Source organism: Nomascus leucogenys, chromosome X, assembly GCF_006542625.1.
Source record: "Nomascus leucogenys isolate Asia chromosome X, Asia_NLE_v1, whole genome shotgun sequence".
NCBI lineage: Eukaryota > Metazoa > Chordata > Mammalia > Primates > Hylobatidae > Nomascus > Nomascus leucogenys.
Window position 1 is genome coordinate 122,494,894 of NC_044406.1, and position 24,007 is coordinate 122,518,900.

The 24,007-nt window shown below is 39.7% G+C and overlaps 2 pseudogenes; one reads left to right on the forward strand and one right to left on the reverse strand.

Annotated features, from left to right (window-relative positions):
* LOC101179463 overlaps positions 1–24,007 on the forward strand; it is a 50,741-nt pseudogene that overhangs the window by 18,959 nt on the left and 7,775 nt on the right.
* LOC105738142 lies at positions 13,251–14,803 on the reverse strand (annotated as a pseudogene).

The window sequence follows — 24,007 nt, forward strand, 5'->3', positions numbered from 1 at the left end:
TGCAGGCATATAGAAATATAATTGATTTCAACATGTTGCCCTTGTATCTTCTCACCTTGCTAAACTTACTGATTTGTTCTAGGAGCTTTGTTGTAGAGTCTTTGTGATTTTCTGTGTATGTAATTATGTCAGCTGTGAATGGAGACTGTTGTATTTCATCCTTTCCAATCTTGATGCCTTTGTTGATGTTGCCATATAGCACTGGCTAGACCTCCAATATGATGTTGAAAAGTGGTAAGAATGGATATCTTTGCCTTGTTCCTGATCTCAGAGGGAAAGCATCTAGTCTTTTATGACTAAGTATGTTAGCTGAGAGTTTCTCATATATGAATTCTGTCAGGTTGAGGATGTTTCTTTCTATTCTTTCTTTGCTGAGAACTTTTTATCAGTAATAGATTTTGGATTTTGTCAGATGCTTTTTCTGCATTTATTGAGATGATCATATGGTTTTCTTTTTTTTTAGTTTATTAATTTGGTGAATTACATTGATTTGATTTATATTTTTGACCAGTTGTGCATTCCCAGGATTAATTTCAATGCTTGTTACCATTAAGTTTTCAAGAAAACACTAAAGTTAATATTACAAGAAGTGGTACTTGAAGGTATGTAAGATAATATAAATACAAGTAAAATGCTCTGAGTAGCCTCGTCATGGTTTTTATTCTTTTTATATATGGCTAGATTCGGTTTGCTAATGCACACAGTCCCTGACTTATGATAGTTTGACTTATGATTTTTCGATATTATGATGCTGTGAAAGCAATATGCTTACAGTAGAAATTGTGAAAGCAATATGCTTACAGTAGAAATCGTACTTTGAGTTTTGAATTTTGATCTTTTCCTGGGCTAGCAATAAGCTGTCTTGTAATGCTGGGCAATAGCAGCGAGCTGCGGCTTCCAGTCAGCCACACAACATGAGGGCAAGCAACAGACACTCTACAGTGTACTGTGTTGCTAGCATTTTTGGATGTTGTGTTTTGTGTTTTTGCATCCCATCATGTCTACAAAATGCCCATGCTAGTCAAAGCTATGATGTTTGGTAGGTTAGGTGTATTAGATGCATTTTTTTTTTTTTTGAGACAGAGTCTCGCTCTGTCACCCAGGCTGGAGTGCAGTGGCGCGATTTCGGCTCACTGCAAGCTCCACCTCTCGGGTTCACGCCATTCTCCTGCCTCAGCCTCTCCGAGTAGCTGGGACTACAGGTGCCCACCACCACGCCCAGCTAATTTTTTTGTATTTTTAATAGAGACGGGGTTTCACCATGGTCTCGATCTCCTGACCTCGTGATCCGCCTGCCTCGGCCTCCCAAAGTGCTGGGATTACAAGCGTGAGCCACCGCGCCCGGCCTAGATGCATTTTCAACTTAGGATATTTTCAACTTACAGTGGGTTTACTGGGATGTAACACAGTTGTAAATCAAGGAACATCTGTATTGTTGAGGACTCCTGACCTGTCCTCTAAATTTCTCATTTTTTTTTCTCTTGTAATTTTTATCTCTGTATTTTTGCTCTACTTTCTAGATTTTGAATTTTTATATTGATTTTTGTCATTATTGCCATTAGATTTTAGCTCCCTAGAGCTCTTTTTTAATCTCCTTCCCTCCCTCCCTCCCTCCCTCCCTCCCTTCCTTCCCTCCCTCCCTTCCTTCCCTCCCTCCTTCCTTCCTTCCTCTCTCTCTCTCTCTTTCTTTGCTTCTTTTTCTTTTTCTTTCTTTCTTTTTTTTTTTTTTTTCAGAATCTGGCCCCATCACCCAGGCTGGAGTGCAGTGTTGTGATTTCTGCTCACTGAAACCTCCACCTCCCAGGTTGAAGATATTCTTATGCCTCAGCCTCCGGAGTAGCTGGGATTACAGGCTTGTGCCACCATGCCTGGCTAAGTTTTTTGTATTTTTAATAGAGACAGGGTCTCACTATGTTGCCCAGGCTGATTTCGAACTCTTGGTCTCCAGTGATCTGCCCACCTCAGCCTCCCAAAGTGCTGGGATTACAGGCATGAGCCACTGCGCCTGGCCTTGTTTTCTTAATGTTCCTTTAAAAAAGCATCTTGTCAGTGTTCCATGACTGTAGTATCATATTTTACCTCTCTTGGGTTACTAATGATAAGTATTTTTTCTCAGTGAATAGTATCATTTTCTTCAGACTGACTTTCCCTTTTTGTTTTCATTTCTATCTTTCATGCTACAGGATTTCCTCAAAGGTCTGGCAATGGCTGGTTATATGTACGCATATGATGAAAAGTGTGAGAATAAAATACTAAATGAATGTTATGAGTGTGTAGGGAAGCTTATAGACTTGGAGCTTCACTGTTTGCTGATCTAGGTGCACTGTTTTTAGTGGACCCTCTTCTGTCAATATCTTTAGGGTTTAAGCCTTGAGATAGTAACTTTTCCCAGAGAAGACCTGGAAATTGTAATCTCCTGGCTGAAGGGTTAATGTCTGGCTGTCAGCATTCTGGGAGGTGTCTAGGGGAAAGGAGCCAAGTGTCTTGACATGTGCCATGTAGCTGCATATAGTACCCAAGCCCTTAATCATGTCTGATGTTCTCCAACCTGGAGAATAAACCTCCAGATACATGCTATAGTTAGAGTGAGGGAGATGATAGATGTATCTACTTCTCAAAAAGCTTTCACAGAATTCTGTTCCATTAGTCACCCCACCACACTTTACTCACAGATTACCTGTTGCTTCCAGTTTCTGAGCTTTTTGTGGATTCTGTAGTGTAAATTGGGTTGCCTCTCAGCTTTCTCCACTGCCTGCAATAGTTTCTGGCTTCCTTTTATTTTTTTCTGCTATCTGCTCTCCTGTTCTCCCTGTCTGTGAAGATTTTTTTAAAAAATACTTTTTATAATTTTCCTGTGGTTTCAGAAGAAAGATTAAAGATATGTGTATTCAGTCAGCCATGTTAGCCTAGAATTCTCTATTTTCATGTTGATTTTTCCACCTATAATAATAAATTGTTGTGATAGAACATTTAGAGATGCAGAAAAGCATGAAGATTAAAATAATAATCCCCTACAGTCCCATCTTTTTGAGTGAACTGGTGTTGACCTTCTGTTATGTTTCCAGTCTTTTTTCTGTGCATGTAAATTATGATCACATAATGTATACATTTTTTTTCCAGCTTTATTCACTTAACAATGTGTTGTTCAATGTTAGGTCTCAATATTTTAGGTAATCATTGGAAATTCTCTGATATCATTTTTAACAACCACAGGTATTCTATTGTATTGATAATAATAATTCACCCTTATATAGTACTTAACTATATGTCAGATATTGTTCTAAATGCTTTGCAAATACTAACCTATTTAATCTTCCCATCAACACTATGAGGTAGATATTATTGTTATTATCCCATTTTGCAGATGAGGAAATAAGGCACAGAGTAGTATAGTAACTTGCCCAGGTTCACTCAGCTAGTAAGTGGTAGAGTCAGAATTCAGATTCAGCTGGGCGTGGTGGCTCACACCTGTAATCCCAGCAGTTTGGTAGGCCGAGGTGGGTGGATCAGGGATTGAGCCCAGAAGTTTCAAACCAGCCTGGGCAACATGGCAAAACTCTGTCTTTACAAAAAATACAAAAAAATTAGTGAGTGTGGTGGCATGCGCCTATCTATAGTCCCAGCTACTTGAGAGGCTGAGGCAAGACAGTCACTTGAGCACAGGAGGGGGAGGTTGCAGTGAGCTGAGACTGCGCCACTGCACTCCAGCCTGGGCGAAAGAGCGAGACCTTGTCTCCAATAAATAAATAAATAAATAAATAAGAATTCAAATTTAAGCAGTCTGGCTTGAGAGTCTGTTCTCTTAATCATGATACCAGACAATGCTTCTATAATTTGTGCAATCATTTATTTTTTACGCATTGTTAGAAAATTTAGGTTGTTTGTATTTTATGTTAATTATAGATTATGCTTGGAAAAGTGTCTTTTTGTGTCAGGTTTTGTGCACTTCAGTTTATTTGCTATTGTCCTTCTACATCCTTTCATGTTCCTGTCCCATATCTCTTCCTTTCCCAATCATCTCTCTTTATTTTTATGACCCATTCTTCTTAATACTGGCAGTTTGGATCTCTCTTTTGAAAAGCATTCCTGAAAGTTGACAGCTGACCTTTCTTCTTGTCAAATTCATTGCATTCGTTCCTAGTCTCCTTGATCAGTCTGTAACATTTGACAGACTATTAGCTACACTCATTTTTTTTTTCTTTTGAGATGGAGTTTTGCTCTTGTTGCCCAGGCTGGAGTGCAATGGTGGGATTTTGGTTCACTGCAATCTCTGCCTCTCAGGTTCAAGGGATTCTCCTGCCTCAGTCTCCCGAGTAGCTGGGATTACAGGCATGTGCCACCACGCCTGGCTAATTTTGTATTTTTAGTAGAGATGAGGTTTCACCATGTTGGTCAGGCTGGTCTCGAACTCCTGACCTCAGGTGATCTGCCTGCCTCGGCCTCCCAAAGTGCTGGGATTACAAGCGTGAGCCACCGTGCCTGGCCAGCTACACTCATCTTTATGAAAAGTTCTTCTCTTCCACTATTCCTGTCATTGTGCTCATCTAGTTCTTCCACCTCTTTTTTCCTTCTCTTAACTCCCTTCTGTCATCCTCCTATCAAATATGAACCTTCTTCCTAGTTATATCCTCATCTGTAGGTTCTTCTCTTTCCTTCCTCTCCCTCTTTCTCCTTCTCTTCCTCCACCTTCTTCCTCTCTCCTCTTCCTCTTTTTCTTGATTTCTGCATTCTCTCTCCTTGAGTGATGGCATCCATTTTCATGATCAGTTTCAAGTACTATGTCTTTATAACTGAATTTATTTCTTTCTATTTATCAAGCAAGTTCTCTCACATGAAGTTCTTGTTTTTGTTTATATTATCAGCACTGTTTTCGTCATGTAGGCTAAAAACTGTATTCATTCTTAGTTTTACCCTTACTCTTTATTCTTCTAAAACGTTTATATATCATTCACATACCATAAAATTCACCCTTTAAAAGCCTACAATTCAGTGGTTTTTAGTATAGTCACAAAGTTATGAAACTGTCACCAGTATCCTAATTCCAGAACATTTCATGACCCTCAAAAGAAACCCTGTTCATGAGAACACATGGACACAGGAAAAGGAACAATACACACTGGGGCCTGTTGGGGGGTGAGGTGGGGGGCGGGAGAGCATTAGGAAAAATAGCTAATGCATGCTGGGTTTAATACCTAGGTGATGGGCTGATAGGTGTATCAAACCACCATGGCACATGTTTACTTATGTAACAAACCTGCACATATACCCTGGAACTTGAAATAAAAATTAAAAAAAAACCCTGTTCTTATTAGCAGACACTCCCCGTTCTCCCATTCCCTTGGCTGTGAATTTACTAATCTATTTTCTATCTCTGTGGACTTGCCTATTCTGGGCACTTAATATAAATGAATCATGAAGCATGTGATATTTTGTGTCTGACTTCTTTCACTTAGGATAGTGTTTTCAAAGTTCATTCATACTGTAGCATGTATCAGTACTTCATTCCTTTTTATGATTGAATAATATTCCTTTGTATGGATGTACCACCTTTTGTTTGATGGACATCTGGGCTATTTTTACCTTTTGGATATTTTGAATTACACTGCTATAAACATTTTTTTTTTTTTTTTTGAGACAGAGTCTCGCTCTGTTGCCTAGGCTGGAGTGCAGTGGTGCAATCTCGGCTCACCACAACCTCCGCCTCCTGGGCTCAAGTGATTGTCTTGTCTCAGCCTCCTGAATAGCTGGGAATATAGGCACATACCATCATGTCTGGCTAATTTTTGTATTTTTAGTAGAGACAGGGTTTCACTGTGTTGGCCAGGCTGGTCTCAAACTCCTGACCTTGTGATCTGCCCGCCTTGTCCTCTCAAAGTGCTGGGATTACAGGAGTGAGCCACTGCGCCCAGCCTATAAACATTTTTGTACAATTTTTATTTTTTATTATTTTATTTTTTTTTTATTATTATACTTTAGGTTTTAGGGTACATGTGCACAATGTGCAGGTTTGTTACATATGTATCCATGTGCCATGTTGTTTTGCTGCACCCATTAACTCCTCATTTAGCATTAGGTATATCTCCTAATGCTGTCCCTCCCCCCTCCCCCCACCCCACAACAGTCCCCGGAGTGTGATGTTCCCCTTCCTGTGTCCATGAGTTCTCATTGTTCAATTCCCACCTATGAGTGAGAACATGCGGTGTTTGGTTTTTTGTCCTTGCGATAGTTTACTGAGAATGATGTTTTCCAGTTTCATCCATGTCCCTACAAAGGACATGAACTCATCGTTTTTTATGGCTGCATAGTATTCCATGGTGTATATGTGCCACATTTTCTTAATCTAGCCTATCATTGTTAGACATTTGGGTTGGTTCCAGGTCTTTGCTATTATGAATAGTGCCACAATAAACATACGTGTGCATGTGTTTTTATAGCAGCATGATATATAATCCTTTGGGTATATACACAGTAATGGGATAGCTGGGTCAAATGGTATTTCTAGTTCTAGATCCCTGAGGAATTGCCACACTGTCTTCCACAATGGTTGAACTAGTTCACAGTCCCACCAACAGTGTAAAAGTGTTCCTATTTCTCCACATCCTCTCCAGCATGTGTTGTTTCCTGATTTTTTAATGATGGCCATTCTAACTGGTGTGAGATGGTATCTCATTGTGGTTTTGATTTGCATTTCTCTGATGGCCAGTGATGATGAGCATTTTTTCCTGTGTCTGTTGGCTGCATAAATGTCTTCTTTTGAGAAGTGTCTGTTCATGTCCTTCACCCACTTTTTGATGGGGTTGTTTTTTTTTTTTTTTTTTTTGTAAATTTGTTTGAGTTCTTTGTAGATTCTGGATATTAGCACTTTGTCAGATGAATAGATTGCAAAAATTTTCTCCCATTCTGTAGGTTGCCTGTCACTCTGATGGTAGTTTCTTTTGCTGTGCAGAAGCTCTTTAGTTTAATTAGATCTCATTTGTCAATTTTGGCTTTTGTTGCCATTGCTTTTGGTGTTTTAGACATGAAGTCCTTGCCCACGCCTATGTCCTGAATGGTATTGCCTAGGTTTTCTTCTAGGGTTTTTATGGTTTTAGGTCTAACATTTAAGTCTTTAATCCATCTTGAATTAATTTTTGTGTAAAGTGTAAGGAAGGGATCCAGTTTCAGCTTTCTACATTTGGCTAGCCAGTTTTCCCAGCACCATTTGTTAAACAGGGAATCCTTTCCCCATTTCTTGTTTTTGTCAGGTTTGTCAAAGATCAGATAGTTGTAGATGTGTGGTTTTATTTCTGAGGGCTCTGTTCTGTTCCATTGGTCTATATCTCTGTTTTGGTACCAGTACCATGCTGTTTTGGTTACTGTAGCCTTGTAGTGTAGTTTGAAGTCAGGTAGCATGATGCCTCCAGCTTTGTTCTTTTGGCTTAGGATTGACTTGGCAATGTGGGCTATTTTTTGGTTCTATATGAACTTTAAAGTAGTTTTCTCCAATTCTGTGAAGAAAGTCATTGGTAGCTTGATGGGGATGGCATTGAATCTATAAATTACCTTGGGCAGTATGGCCATTTTCAGGATATTGATTCTTCCTATCCATGAGCATGGGATGTTCTTCCATTTGTTGTATTTCATTGAGCAGTGGTTTGTAGTTCTCCTTGAAGAGGTCCTTCACATCCCTTGTAAGTTGGATTCCTAGGTATTTTATTCTCTTTGAAGCAATTGTGAATGGGAGTTCACTCATGATTTGGCTCTCTGTTTGTCTGTTATTGGTGTATAAGAATGCTTGTGATTTTTGTACACTGATTTGGTATCCTGAGACTTTGCTGAAGTTGCTTATCAGCTTAAGGAGATTTTGGGCTGAGACGATGGGGTTTTCTAGATATACAATCATGTCATCTGCAAACAGGGACAATTTGACTTCCTCTTTTCCTAATTGAATACCCTTTATTTCTTTCTCCTGCCTGATTGCCCTGGCCAGAACTTCCAACACTGTGTTGAATAGGAGTGGTGAGAGAGGGCATCCCTGTCTTGTGCCAGTTTTCAAAGGGAATGCTTCCAGTTTTTGCCCATTCAGTATGATATTGGCTGTGGGCTTGTCATAAATAGCTCTTATTATTTTGAGATACGTCCCATCAATACCTAATTTATTGAGAGTTTTTAGCATGAAGCGCTGTTGAATTTTGTCAAAGGCCTTTTCTGCATCTATTGAGATAATTGTGGTTTTTGTCATTGGTTCTGTTTATATGCTGGATTATGTTTATTGATTTGCATATGTTTTTTTGTTTTTTTTGAGACGAAGTCTCTCTCTGTTGCCCAGGCTGGAGTGCAGGGGCGCGCGATCTCGGCTCACTGCGAGCTCCACCTCCCAGGTTCACACCATTCTCCTGCCTCAGCCTCCCGAGGAGCTGGGACTACAGGCACCTGCCACCATGCCCAGCTAATTTTTTTGTATTTTTAGTAGAGACGGGGTTTCACTGTGTTAGACAGGATGGTCTCCATCTCCTGACCTCGTGATCCGCCTGCCTCGGCCTCCCAAAGTGTTGGGATTACAGGTGTGAGCCACCACGCCCGGCCTGATTTGCATATGTTGAACCAGCCTTGCATCCCAGGGATGAAGTCCACTTGATCATGGTGGATAAGCTTTTTGATGTCCTAATGGATTCGGTTTGCCAGTATTGAGGATTTTTGCATTGATGTTCATCAGGGATATTGGTCTAAAATTCTCTTTTTTTTGTTGTGTCTCTGCCAGGCTTTGGTATCAGGATGATGCTGGCCTCATAAAATGAGTTAGGGAGGATTCCCTCTTTTTCTATTGATTGGAATAGTTCAGAAGGAATGGTACCAGCTCCTCCTTGTACCTCTGGTAGAATTCAGATGTGAATCCATCTGGTCCTGGACTTTTTGTGGTTGGTAAGCTATTAATTATTGCCTCAATTTCAGAGCCTGTTATTGGTCTATTCAGAGATTCAGCTTCTTCCTGGTTTAGTCTTGGGAGAGTGTATGTGTCGAGGAATTTATCCATTTCTTCTAGATTTTCTAGTTTATTTGCATAGAGGTGTTTATAGTATTCTCTGATGGTAGTTTGTATTTCTGCGTCTATTTGATTCTTCTCTCTTTTCTTCTTTGTTAATCTTGCTAGCGGTCTATCAATTTTGTTGATCTTTTCAAAAAACCAGCTCCTGGATTCATTAATTTTTTGAAGGGATTTTTGTGTCTCTATTTCCTTCAGTTCTGCTCTGATCTTAGTTATTTCTTGCCTTCTGCTAGCTTTTGAATGTGTTTGCTCTTGCTTTTCTAGTTCTTTTAAGTGTGATATTAGGGTGTCAATTTTAGATCTTTCCTGCTTTCTCTTGTGGGCATTTAGTGCTATAAATTTCCCTCTACACACTGCTTTGAATGTGTCCCAGAAGTTCTGGTATGTTGTGTCTTTGTTCTTGTTGGTTTCAAAGAACATCTTTATTTCTGCCTTCATTTCATTATGTACCCAATAGTCATTCAGGAGCAGGTTGTTCAGTTTCCATGTAGTTGTGTGGTTTTGAGTGAGTTTCTTAATTCTGAGTTCTAGTTTGATTGCACTGTGGTCTGACAAACAGTTTGTTATAATTTCTGTTCTTTTACATTTGCTGAGGAGTGCTTTACTTCCAACTATGTGGTCAATTTTGGAGTAAGTGTGATGTGGTGCTGAGAGGAATGTATATTCTGTTGATTTGGGGTGGAGAGTTCTGTAGATATCTATTAGGTCTGCTTGGTGCAGAGCTGAGTTCAATTCCTGGATATCCTTGTAAACTTTCTGTCTCGTTGATCTGTCTAATGTTGACAGCGGGGTGTTAAAGTCTCCCATTATTACTGTGTGGGAGTCTAAGTCTCTTTGTAGGTCTCTAAGGACTTGCTTTATGAATCTGGGTGCTCCTGTATTCAGCGCATATATATTTAAGATAGTTCTTCTTGTTGAATTGATCCCTTTACCATTATGTAATGGCCTTCTTTGTCTCTTTTGATTTTTGTTGGCTTAATGTCTGTTTTATCAGAGACTAGGATTGCAACCCCTGCCTTTTTTTGTTTTCCATTTGCTTGATCTTCCTCCATCCCTTTATTTTGAGCCTATGTGTGTCTCTGCACGTGAGATGGGTTTCCTGAATACAGCACACTGATGGGTCTTGACTCTTTATCCAATTTGCCAGTCCGTGTCTTTTAATTGGAGCATTTAGTCCATTTACATTTAAGCTTAATATTGTTATGTGTGAATTTGATCTTGTCATTATGATGTTAGCTGGTTATTTTGCTCATTAGTTGATGCAGTTTCTTCCTAGCCTCCATGGTCTTTACAATTTCGCATGTTTTTGCAGTGGCTTGTACTGCTTGTTCCTTTCCATGTTTGGTGCTTCCTTCAGGAGCTCTTTTAGGGCAGGCCTGGTGGTGACAAAAGCACTCAGCATTTGCTTGTCTGTAAAGTATTTTATTTCTCCTTCACTTATGAAGCTTAGTTTGGCTGGATATGAAATTCTGGGTTGAAAATTCTTTTCTTTAAGAATGTTGAATATTGGCCCCCATTCTCTTCTGGCTTGTAGAATTTCTGCTGAGAGATCCGCTGTTAGTCTGATGGGCTTCACTTTGTGGGTAACCTGACCTTTCTCTCTGGCTGCCCTTAACATTTTTTCCTTCATTTCAACTTTGGTGAATTTGACAATTATGTGTCTTGGAGTTGCTCTTCTCGAGGAGTATCTTTGTGGCATTCTCTGTATTTCCTGAATTTGAATGTTTGCCTGCCTTGCTAGGTTCGGGAAGTTCTCCTGGATAATATCCTGCAGAGTGTTTTCCAACTTGGTTCCATTCTCCCCGTCACTTTCAGGTGCACCAATCAGACGTAGGTTTGGTCTTATCACATAGTCCCATATTTCTTGGAGGCTTTGTTCATTTCTTTTTATTCTTTTTTCTCTAAACTTCTCTTCTCTCTTCATTTCATTCATTTGATCTTCCATCACTGATACCCTTTCTTCCAGTTGATCAAATCGGCTACTGAGGCTTGTGCATTCGTCACGTAGCTCTCGTGCCATGGTTTTCAGCTCCATCAGGTCCTTTAACGACTTCTCTTCATTTGTTATTCTTGTTAGCCATTTTTCTCATCTTTTTTCAAGGTTTTTAACTTCTTTGCCATGGGTTCAAACTTCCTCGGAGAAGGAAGCTTGGAGAAGTTTGATCGTCTGTAGCCTTCTTCTCTCAACTTGTCAAAGTCATTCTCTTTCCACCTTTGTTCCGTTGCTGGTGAGGAGCTGTGTTCCTCTGGATGAGGAGAGGTGCTCTGATTTTTAGAATTTTCAGGTTTTCTGCTGTTTTTTCCCCATCTTTGTGGTTTTATCTACCCTTGGTCTTTGATGATGATGAAGTACAGATGGGGTTTTGGTGTGGATGTCCTTTCTGTTTGTTAGTTTTCCCTCTAACAGTCAGGGCCCTCAGCTGCAGGTCTGTTGGAGTTTGCTGGAGGTCCACTCCAGACCCTGTTTGCCTGGGTATCAGCAGCGGAGGCTGCAGAACAGCGAATATTGCTGAACAGCAAATGTTGCTGCCTGATTGTTCCTCTGGAAGTTTTGTCTCAGAGCAGTACCCGACTGTGTGAGGTGTCAGTCTGCCCCTACTGGGGGGTGCCTGCCAGTTAGGTTACTCAGGGGTCAGGGACCCACTTGAGGAGGCAGTCTGTCCGTTCTCAGATCTCCAGCTGTGTGCTGGGAGAACCACTACTCTCTTCAAAGCTGTCAGACAGGGACATTTAAGTCTGCAGAGGTTTCTGCTGCCTTTTGTTCAGCTATGCCCTGCCCCCAGAGGTGGAGTCTACAGAGGCAGGCAGGCCTCCTTGAGCTGCAGTGGGCTCCACTGAGTTCGAGCTTCCTGGCTGCTTTGTTTACCTACTCAAGCCTCAGCAATGGCGGGTGCCCCTCCCCCAGCCTCACTGCTGCGTTGCAGTTCGATCTCAGACTGCTGTGCTAGCAATGAGCGAGGCTCCATGGACATAGGACCCTCCCAGCCAGGCACAGGATATAATCTCCTGGTGTGCCATTTGCTAAGACTGTCGGAAAACCACAGTATTAGGGTGGGAGTGACCTGATTTTCCAGGTGCTGTTTGTCCCCCCTTCCCTTGGCTAGGAAAGGGAATTTCCTGACCCCTTGTGCTTCCCGGGTGAGGCGATGCCTCACCCTGCTTCGGCTCACGCTCGGTGCGCTGCACCCACTGTCCTGCACCCACTGTCTGACAATCCGCAGTGAGATGAACCTGGTATCTCAGTTGGAAATGCAGAAATCACCCGTTTTCTGCATCGCTCACGCTGGGAGCTGTAGACTGGAGCTGTTCTTATTTGTCCATCTTGGAACTGCCCCCCTCGTCCTTCTTTTTCTTCTTTTTCTTCCCACCTTCTTCTTGATCTGGATTTCTTGGCGGTGATGCTCTTGGTGTTGGGCTTTTGGCCTTTTGGCCTTTTTGACCAGTACAGCTGGTGTCCAGTTTGTAGATGGTGACTGAGACTGTACAGAGGATGGAGGTGCTGGGGGCTTTTAAACTGCTGGCTCTGGAGACCCGGAGACAGATCAGGATGATGACACCCTCATTATAGTCTGTGGGCTTGGTGAAGCAGCCTTTTTTATCTTTTTAGGTTCCAGAGTCCTGGAGACTCTTCTAAAGGGCCTTGTATTTGGAGACAGGGACTGCCTTCTTTGGGGTGATGACTACCCTGCTCTTCGAACAGGTGGAGGACTTGAGGTCTGAGGAGCTCAAGGCCATGGTGAGGGTGAATGTCATTTGTTTGGTTGTGGTGATTGGGCCTCGTGGGTAGAGCGGCTTGGGGAAGAGCCTTTCCTATGCTTGGGTGATAATGAAGGTGAACGTCTCTTGGTGACTGAGGAGCTTCTTTGTTTGGGAGGTGGAGAATGGGAGACCCAATGCTTTGGTGGTGGAGATGGTGATGCTCTTTGTTCAGGAAGGGGAGGAGAAGAAGCCATTCTTCTCTTTGGAGGTGGAGAAGGAGAGTATCTCCTCTGTATTGGAGGAGAGTATCTTCTAGGAGAAGGTGAGCACCAGTGTGAGGGAGGAGAAGGAGTTCTTTTTCGTGGTGGTGGTGTGGGAGAACTGTGCCCTCGAGGAGGAGAGGCAGGAGAAGGAGACCATCGCCTTCTGGTGGGTGGTGGGGATGGAGTTCTCCTCTGTCTACCACGAGGGTGAGTCTCTTTTTGGCGCTTTTGTGGTGATGGATAGGCACTCCGGGAAGGGGAATGTCTCCGCCACCTGCCAACCTCACCATTCTTCACATGGGATCTCATGGGTCATTCATCTTCTGAGGAGGAGGAGGAGCCAGACTCAGATGAAGACTGCTGGTTTTGTTGTCTGTATTGGCGTCTCTGCTGCACAGAATCTGCTGCAGCCATTTTACCACGTTTATCTTCTTCCGATTCAGATAACTACTTTTCTAGGCTTCGGTGCTGGTGAAGGGCACTCCCTTTTCTCAGTACATTTATGTTTTGTCACTACCTGAAGTTCTCCCTGGATACACAGAAACACGACTTTTTCTTGTACGGTTTGACTGCTGGGGTGTTGGGGAATGCTGAGTTTTGGGTGGCAGAGTTGCAGGAGATGGCCTGTACCTTCACCTTGGAGGACTTGCTGAAGGAGATAACCTATGAGTTTTTCGAGGGGGGCTGGATGTCCTCTTGGGAGGCTTCTTTGGTGGTGACCGGGAATGAGATGAAGAGGGTGAAGAGCTACTCCCAGACAAGGATGCTGATGAACGTCTTCTTCATCTTACTGGAGATCTACTCCTTCTATGCCTTGGTGGAGGAGGCATTCTTCTTGGTGGAGTTCTTCTTCGAGGACATGGCCGCCGCCTTGGGCTTGGCCACCTTCTAGGTGAATATGATCTTGATTGGGATCTATGGCGCTGTCTAGGTGGAGTGTGAGAAGGAGAGCGGGACCGCGTCTGAGATCTTGATTTGGAGCGTGACCGAGATCGTGGTTGGGTCTTCTCCTTCTGCTTTTCTTTTTTGGAATTGTTTTTCCGGAGGAGGTTCTTTAGGCTCTGGTACAGGTTCAGGTTTGGGAACTTTCAGAATGTCACTAGTAGAAGTGGCCTGTTGTACTGAAGGTTATTTTACTTTCACTGAAGGTTCTGGGAGCTCTGGAGTTTTTTCCTTCTTTTCTGGGGCAGGAGAAGGACTCTGGCTCTTGGTTCTTTGATGGGGAGATCGAGAATGACTGCGCTTTCTCTCTTCTAACAGGGGAAGATTGTCTTTTAGGGGAAGGAGATTTGCGTCTTCTTGGGCTGCGAGACCGCTCCCTTTTTTCTCTGCTGCTTTCTTTTTCTTCCTTACGCCTTTTATCTTTGTCTTCATCTTGCTTTTTCATAGATGCCAATTTTTCTTGTTCAATCTGTCTTTGTTTTATTTCTTCTTTCTTCAGTTCTAGGAAAGCAGAAGAGATTTCCGAGATGTTTTCTTGTGCATTTAGCAGCAGGGGCCACAGTTCTCCCATAAATTCTCGAGCATTTTTTCCATTCGAAAATCCAGTCAGGTTGATTTGCATCATTTTGGAGTCTGGATTCTTCACTTACAGCTGGTTGAATATAAACTCAATCACAACATCATCTTCAAACCCAAGGATTTTTGTTACTCTTTTTGTTATCCAAAGCTTTATAACTTCCAAATTTACTTTGCTCATGTCCACCTTTTTTTCTAGGCATTCTGCAAATTTCAGCTGCTTCAGTAGTTTCTTCTGTTTGTTGCTGAACCGATTATACTGTTCTGCACTTGATTGGTGGAAGAATCCTGCATCCATCTTGCTGCCTCGCTTGGAGATCACTCCCTATCCCAGGGTGTACCGCCTGTTTTATAGTTTTAATTTGCATTTCCCTGATGACTAATGATATTGAGCATCTTTTCATGTGCTTATTGACCATTTGCATATCTTATTTGGAAGTATGTCTATTAAAATCCCCATTTAAAAACTGGATTATTTTTCTTTTTTATTGTTGAGTTTTAAGAGTTTTTAAAATATATTCTGGATACTAAATCCTTATCAGGTATGTGACTTGCAAATGTTTTCTTCCATCCCATGGACTGTCTTCTCAGTTTCTTGATTGGATTCTTTGAAGCACAAGATTTAAATTTTGATAAAGTCTGTCATTGGTTACTTGTGATTTTCGTGTCACATTTAAGAAACCATTGCCTAATCTGATGTCACTAAAATTTATTTCTATGTTTTACAGTTTTATATTTTTATGTCTTAAATTTAAGTCTTTGATCCATTTCAAGTTAACTTTTGTATATGGCACAAGATGAGTCTAATTTCATTCTTTGCATGTGGATATCCAGTTTGTCTTGGCACCATTCGCTGAAAAGACTATTCTTCCCCTATTTAATTGTCTGGAGTTCCTTGGTGAAAATCAAATGGTCATAAATCTGTGGGTTTCTTTCTGGACTCTCAATCCTATTTTATTGGTCTATTCTTATATGTTAATCCTTATGCCAGTACCACAACATCTTGATTACTGTGGCTTTGTATCAAATTTTCAAATTAGGGAGTGTGAGTTCTCCAACATTCTTCTTTTTCAAGATTGTTTTGGCTAGACTTTTGCATTTTCATATGTATTTTAGGAAGAACTTTTCAATTTCTTTAGAAAGTCAACTGTAAGCTGGGTGCAGTGGTATGTGCCTGTAGTCCCAGCTACACAGAAGGCTGAGGCAGGAGAATCCCTTGAGCCCAGGAAGTTCAAGGCCAGCCTGGGCAAAACAGCAAGACCCCATCTCAAAAAAATAAAATCCAAGCAGAATAAAACAAAAAAGCCAGCTGTGACTTTGATAGGTATTGCATGGAATCTGTGGATTAATTTGGAGAATATTGCCATCTTAGCAATATTAAGTCTTCTAGTTCGTGCACACAGGATATCTTTCCATTTGTTTGGCCTTGTTTAATTTATTTCAATGACATTATACTTTGTATGATTTCAGTTCTTTTCAATTTATTGAGACTTTTTTATGGCCCAACACGTGGTCTACCCTCGAGAATGTTCCATATATACTTGAGCAGAATGTATATTCTGCTCTTGTTGGATGGAGTGTTCTGTAGATGTCTGTTAGATCTAGTAGGTTTATAGTGTTGTTCAAGTCTTTCATTCTTTTGTTGATCTTCTGTCTGGTTGTTGTATCCATTATTGAAAGTGGGGTACTGAAGTCGCCAACTATTATTGTAGAGTTGTCTATTTCTTCCTTCAATTCTGTCAGTTTTTGCTTCATATAATTTGGGGGCTCTGTGGTTAGGTACACATGTGTTTATAAATTGTTATTTATTCTTGATGTATTGACTTTTATATTGTCACAGAATGTCCTTTATCTCTCATAACACTTTTTGTCTTTAAGTCTATTTTACATGATAGAAGTGTAGCTATTCCAGCTCTCTTTTAGTTACTGTTTGCTACACACAGACACACACACACACACACACGTACACATTTTATACTTTTACTTTCAACTTAATTTGTGCCTTTGAATCAAAATTATACCTCTTGTAGACATCATATATTTGGATACTTTTTTGAACACTTTTTCCAATCTCTTCTTTTTAATTTTCATCAATTTACATTTAATGTAGTTATTTCATCAATTTACATTTAATGTAGTTATTGATAAAGTAGAATTTGCATCTGTCATTTTGCTATTTTTTCTATATATTTTATGTCTTTTCTGTTCCTTTGTTCCTTCATTACTGCCTTTTTTTGTGTTAAGTAGGTATTTTCTAGTGTACCGTTTTTATTCCCTTGTCATTTCTTTTACTATTTTTTTTTAGTTATTTTCTTAGTGGTGTTTTATGGATTGCTAATATCTTAATTTTTAACAGTGTAGCTCATATTAATACCAACTTGATTTCAATATCATACAAAAGCTTTGCTCCTCTACAGCTCCTTTCCCTCCCCCTCCTTTGTGCTGTCATTGTCATACAAACTATACCTTTATACTTCATATGCCCATCAATATGGATGCATAATTATTTCATTATGCAATTGTCTTTTAAATCAGATAGGCAGCAAAGGAGTTTGAAACAAATAATGTTTACTAATCATGGAACTTTGGGCAAGTTCTTTAACTTCTCTAAACTTAGATTTCTTCATCTGCAGTATGGAAATAATGATATTATTTACCTTGTATGGTTGCTGCAAGGGTTAAGTGGGATAATGTATGTAAAGCATTTATAACAGTGCCTAACACAGAATAAGTACTCCATAAATGGTAGCTGTGGTTATTACTTACTATTTTCTTTTACCATCGTGCCTTTGCTCATGATGTTCCATCTATTTGTAATTTCGTTTTTTTTTTTTTTTTTTCGACAGAGTTTCACTCTGTTGCCCAGGCTGGAGTGCAGTGGTGTGATCTCAGCTCACTGCAACCTCCGGCTCCTGGGTTCAAGTGATTCTCATGCCTCAGTATTCCGACTAGCTGGGATTACAGGCGTTCGCCACCATGCCCCGCTAATTTTTGTATTTTTAGTGCAGACGAGGTTTCACCATGTTGGCCAGGCTGGTCTCAAACTCCTGACCTCAAGTGATCCACCCGCCTTGGCTTCCCAAAGTGCTGGGATTACAGGCGTGAGCCATGGTGCCTGGCCTATTTGTAATTTCTTCTTTCGAATTTCCCTATGACAATTTTTTTTCGTTCTCAAATACCACCACTTCCATGCTCTCAACTTGCACAGTGTCTATTATCACTATCACAACACTTATCACACTCTTCCTTAGATTGTAGTTATTTGTAATATGTCTTGTCTCCCATTCTATATTTTAAAACTCACGAGGGTGAATACTATGTCTTCACCTCAGTATTTTTCACAGTGTGTAACTCAGTGCCTTATAATGGAGTAAGTGCTCAGTAAATGTTTACTGTATCACTGAATAATGTGAATAATTTAAAAATGCAAAACAGATTGAGTTTTCTAGTTCTGTTAGTAGATCTGAATGCAATTTTAAAGCGATAAACCAAGAATGATACAAAGGATGTACTTCCCTTAAGTGGTTTATGGACTTTCTCAGGTGAATAGGAGAGTCATAAGATACTGGGATTCTTATTTCTCGAAATGTGGTAGACTGAAAGAGAATTTCAGTGCCTCACAGCATATAAATGGATTTATTAGGTTGGTGCAAAAGTAATTGTGGTTTTTGCAGTTCCTTTCAACTACAAAATCGCAATTACTTTTGCACCAACTAATAGATGGAGAAGTGATTAGAGTAATGAACATATATATTCCCTAAAAGAATATGAAGACAGTAAAGGTTATTAAACAATGTACTTTTCCTCCATGTAACCCCCAAAGTGGTAGGTAGGGAAGGGAAGAGGCAGCAGAGTTTGATGGGTATGCATTGAAACTTTAAAATAGAAAGAAGAAAGTTTGAATTTCAGCACTCAATATTAGGTGAGTGACTTTGGGAATGTCCTATAACATTTCTGATTGCCCATTTCCTTGCATGTAATGCCTATGTCACAGAGGTGTTCAGAGAAGTAAATGAACTAATGGATTGTGAAATTGTTTTGTGAGTTACAAAGCATTTTTGGCCACTCTTTTCTTCTGGGTTCTTACTGCTCTGTGTTCATCGTTCTGCTATAGCAATTCCCATGCTGTATTGTAATTTATTTGTTTATATCTGTCTCCCACTAGATTGAGCTTTTTTTCAGAGCTAAGATTTTTGTTTTATTTATCTTTGGACACCAGGGCCTAACACACTGCTACTCAATAAATGTTTGATGAATGTGTGAATAAATGTTTCAGGTCGGAGATGAACTCAGGTGACCTATTAAGTTTCCTTCTAGTTTTGCTGCTTAAGATTCCTTGGAAAGGTCTAGAAATAATTAGAGATTGACATAGGAAGAAATATTTAGAATGTGAAAACATGAACTTGGAGGACAGTTATAGATTTGTTAAACACATATTAACATTCTAGAGTGTACTTTCAAAAGGGAAATTGTTGAGACGGGTTAATTGAGTTTATATATAAAAAGGGAGGTTATGATTTGTCAAGTGAGAAGTAATTTTTCTGGCCAAGGAATGATAACAGCTGAAACGAATCTCTCAAAAGCTAGGAAATTTGGCAGAGGAATATTGTGGCTAAACAAATGCATTAGAGCAGAAAGGTATTAAAAACATTTTGAGAAGTGGAGTTAAATCATGGAAAACCAGGCTTCCTTATTAAGATGCCAGAAACTGATGAGATATAAGGTGGAGGTTTTGTTTTGTTTGAAAGAGCTTGAAGCTACATCTCCAACAGGAGCAAAGTATGAGCCTTTGGAGAGCAGAATAGCTATACTTACTGAAAAAGTTGTTAGTAGACAGAAGAAATTGTAAACACAATTTACAATGTAAACATTGTAGAAATAGTAAAATGAAAGAACAAATGACTGAAGTTGATTGAGTAAAGGCCAAATGACTTGTAATGAGAGATGAAAAACCATCCAAAACAATGATCGTAAATAAGAAATTGAGAAGAGATGACAAGTATGATGGCATAATTAAAACGATAGATTTGGAATGGACCTTGGGAGAACTTAACAACGAAAGAGCTAACCAGAGATTCCCTGAACAGTAGACCTCAAAGCCTAAACTGGTAATATCATAGAGTGGCTATTAGTACATTTTCTCTCTCTGGTCTCTGACGAAATGTCCAGGAGGGGAGAAGACAGATGTAATTGGTGGAGTGGGTTCAGGGATAATTTTCTCATCATAGAGGCTTATTTATTTATTTGTTTTTGAGACAGAGTCTCTCTGTGTTGCCCAAGCTGGAGTGCAGTGGCACGATCTCTGCTCATTGCAACCTCCGTCTCCTGGGTTCAAGTGATTCTCTAGCCTCAGCCTCCCGAGTAGCTGGGATTACAGGTATGCACCACCACTCCTGGCTAATTTTTGTAGTTTTAGTAGAGATTGGGTTTCACCATGTTGGTCAGGCTGGTCTTGAACTCCTGGCTTCATGTGATCTGCCCACTTTGGCTTCCCAAAGTGCTAGGATTATAGGCACGAGCTACTGCACCCAGGAAGAAAGAAATATTTAGAATGTAAAAACATGAAGTTGGAGGACAGTTACAGATTTGTTGCACACATATTAACATTCTAGAGTTATCATCATAGAGGCCTCATCATAGAGGCTTTATTATAGCATAGTGGAATGAGAAAAAACTTGCACTTAAAAAATCAGACACACCTGACTTAGAATCCCAGCTCTGCCTCTTTTAGTGGTTTGACTTTGAGCAAAGTACTTAATATCCCTAAAAGACATTAATAAGGAACTCTGTCCCCTTCCGTAACTCCTGTTTTTCGGATGTCTGGGTTGTTCATCTAATTTTCCTACAATTTTTTGCGTGTTCTCAATTTTTTTAAATGCTGCTTTTTAAGACATTTTATCATCTCTGTATTCCAACCCTTTTATTGAGGTTTTAATTCCTCTTGTCATATTTTTAATTCCCAAGAGCTCTTTTGTTTTCTCAATAGACTTTAAAGTTTCTTTTTCTTGTTTTATGGTCGCAATATCTCCTCTAATCTCTCCGAGGATGTCAGTGATAGATTTTCTTTTTAAAAGTTTCCTTCTGAGCTTCAGGGATCTTCCCCAAGAGAACAGACCTCCAGTATTCTGCTGGTGTTGGGGAAGGGAAGTTATTTGGCCCTGCAGAATAGGGCAAGGAATCTGCAAGTCAGCTTCCTGGGCTGACTTTCAAGCAGTCCTCCTGGTTATTACCTCTTTTTCATGCCTACTTACAGGGGTACCTGGTACTACAAGTTCCTGAGCCCTTTTGGAATTCTGTGGTATAAATGGATTTGCGTTTCAGCTTTCCCTCTGATGACTTGGGATGCAGGTTTCTCAGTTCTGGTAATTCAGTTACTATTTGTTCAGCTGCTATATCTAGTTTCCAAAATTTGTTGCTAGTATCTTTTCTCTATTCTCCTACCTTGTGTGTTTATGCCATTTTATAATTCCCTTACTGTAATTTTATGAGGGTTTTGAGGAAGGAGCAGAGCTAAATGTGTGAGTTAAATCTGCCATCTTTAACCAAAAGTCTCTTAATTCTTTGTTTTTTTAAATTATTTTATTTTACATTCAGGGGTACACGTGCACATTTCTTTCTTGGGTATTCTTAACTCTTCATATCTTTTATATCCATCTCTTTTCATTTTAACCATCTCCACATTATACAGCTTCTTACCACTTCCTATCTGGGCTGCTTTCCTCTATCATCTCGTCCCTTAGGTCTGTTTTCCACAGTGTTGTGGATTCATCTTCCCAAACAACTGCACTGTGTATCAGAGTTTTGATTGTAAAAACTCTTCTGTTGCTTCTTAATGCCACAAGGAGAAAATCAAAGTCTTCCACAGTCTAGCCTCTGTCTGCTGTTTCAACCTTATTTTTTAGGCTTTCCGAAACACTCATATCCATATCCATACCCATCCCCACTTGTAGCTTTGGTCAAACTTGTCTGGTGTACCAAATAAGTAGGGACACAGCAGCTAGGCTTGCCTGGTGATGTATCCAGTAGACTTAGAAGTTGGCCTGTTGATTTTGAGCAACCAATTTAAAACTCCTTAAGTGAATACCTGTCTAACTTGAAGGCATCTTATGGCCCCTTTCAGCCTAGGATTTGAAAATCTATTTTCCATATATGCTATTTCTTGATTGTGTTCACTATATAGCATATCGAGTTTTTTCCATGGTCTATTACTCACACCTTATTTACCTTCTGCTAGACTTTGAAGGTGCAAGGATGAGTAGGCTGTGGAAATTACATCCTATAAGAAACTTCCATCCTCTTTCTTATATGGTATTAAGTTTAAGCCATAGCTCAATGACTGGGTATACACATTGTGATTTAATATTCTTCTAGGATTTAACATTGTAATTTATTATATCCTTCTTAGGAAAAGAATGTCTGGATATTCATAGGTGTGGTGGCTCTTGCCCACCACTCCAGTGCTTTGAGAGGCTGAGATGGGAAGATCACTTGAGCCCAGGAATTTGAGAACAACTTGGGCAAGGTAGTGAGACTTCCTCTCTACAAAAAAAGTTAGCCAGTCCTGGTGGCACACACCTGTAGTCCTAGCTGCCCAGGAGGCTTTAGTGGGATGGTTGCTTGAGTCCAGGAGGTTGAAGCTACATGTAAGCTATGACTGTGCTGCTGCACTCCAGCCTGGGTGACAGAGCAAGATATTATCTCAAAAAAAAGTTATGTTTATAACATTTTCCTGAAAGTATATTGTTTTCTTTTGTTGTACACATTTTTAAATTAAAAATTTTAAAATTTAATGGACATATAATATTTGTACATATTCTTGGGGTACATAGTGATATTTCAATGCATATAATGTATAGTGATCAAATCAGGGTAATTAGCATATCCGTCATCTCAAAATTTATTATTTCTTTGTGTTGGGAACATTCAATATCCTCCTTCTAGCTAGCTATTTGAGACCATATGACATATTATTATTAATTGTTGTCATCCTACAGCATTATAGAATGCTGGAACTTATTTTTCTTATCTAGCTGTAATTTTGTGGCCTTTAACAAATCTCTCCCTACCCATTGTTTTCTAATGACTTTTTTCTCCCTTCAGAATTGTCTTTGCTGATCTCTTTATTATGATGAAAATTCTCTGGATGGAAGGGTCATCAGCTGCCATCTCCTCTGCTACTCTGCTAGATATCCTTACAATTTGGTTTGGAATTTCAGTACCACTAACATTTTTTGGTGCATATTTTGGAAATAAAGAAAAGGTAAACTTTTAAAATACTGCTTTTGGCCATTGAGCGATGACTGAAATAATACCTCAGTGTGTATATTACACATGAAATACAAAAAGTCCCACTGGAGAAAACTACAGAAAATAATCATTTTGGAATAAAAGATACTTAAAAAAATTAAGTAAAGGACAGTAACACTTTCAAAGACATTAATGCATTTCCTACATTATCAATTGTTTATATTTCCTTTTACCTCTGATGAACCAAATTAAAAGGACATATTGTAGAAAGGCTGACATCAGCCAACTCAGGAAACTAATAGGGTTATACAGTGGGAGAAGAAAGTCAAGATGTAGTCCAAGGAATGGGGCTATTCAGTTTACAGATTTGAAGTTAGCCTATTCCACATATCGGAGAAAGGTATAGGATACCAAAAAGTCTCAATGAGGCCACACAGCCAAAAAACTCTTCAAGGATATAGCATGAGATTGCAGAAGAAATGTTGGAAAAGACAAAAGGGGAGGTGGAGTTCCACAGAGAGCAGCAAAAAGAAAATTTTCTGAAAACTATTGACACATTCTTAGACAAATTCTAAGAGAGAACTTTTGGACATTTTAGATTATTTTGCATTAGAATAGTCACTAGTAAATCTTTCCAGTCTCTCCCTTGGAAATTATAAAAAAGGATAAATATCCTCATTGATTGTTTAGCTGTGTGTCATTTAGTATGGTGCCACTGGTCGTATGTGGCTGTTGAGCACCTGAAATGTAGCTGTCTGAATTGAGATGGGCTCTGTGGAAAATACACACCAGATTTTGAACACTTAGAATAACGACAAAGATAATGTGAAATATTTGCTCAATAATTTTATATTAGCACAAGTATAAATCGTAATATTTGGACATTTGGCTAAATAAAATACGATGTTAAAATTAATTCCATCTGTTTGTTTTTACTTTTTTAAGGGGGCTACTAAAAATTTTTAAACTACACTTGTGACTTGCATTATACTTCCATTGCACAGCACTGGCCTAGCCCCTGCCCACACGACTGCTTTTTGTTGTTTTCTTTATACAATTGTTGTTTTCTCAAAGCTGCCTTTGAGAAAAATGCTCCTGTAAATATTCCATGCCCTCTTCAGATTCAAGATTCTGTTTTATGATAATATCTGTATAGATGTTTTTCAATTTCATTTCAGCTGCCATTCATGGCAGCTGATGACCCTTCCATCCAGAGAATTTTCATCATAATAAGGAGATCAGCAAAGACAATTCT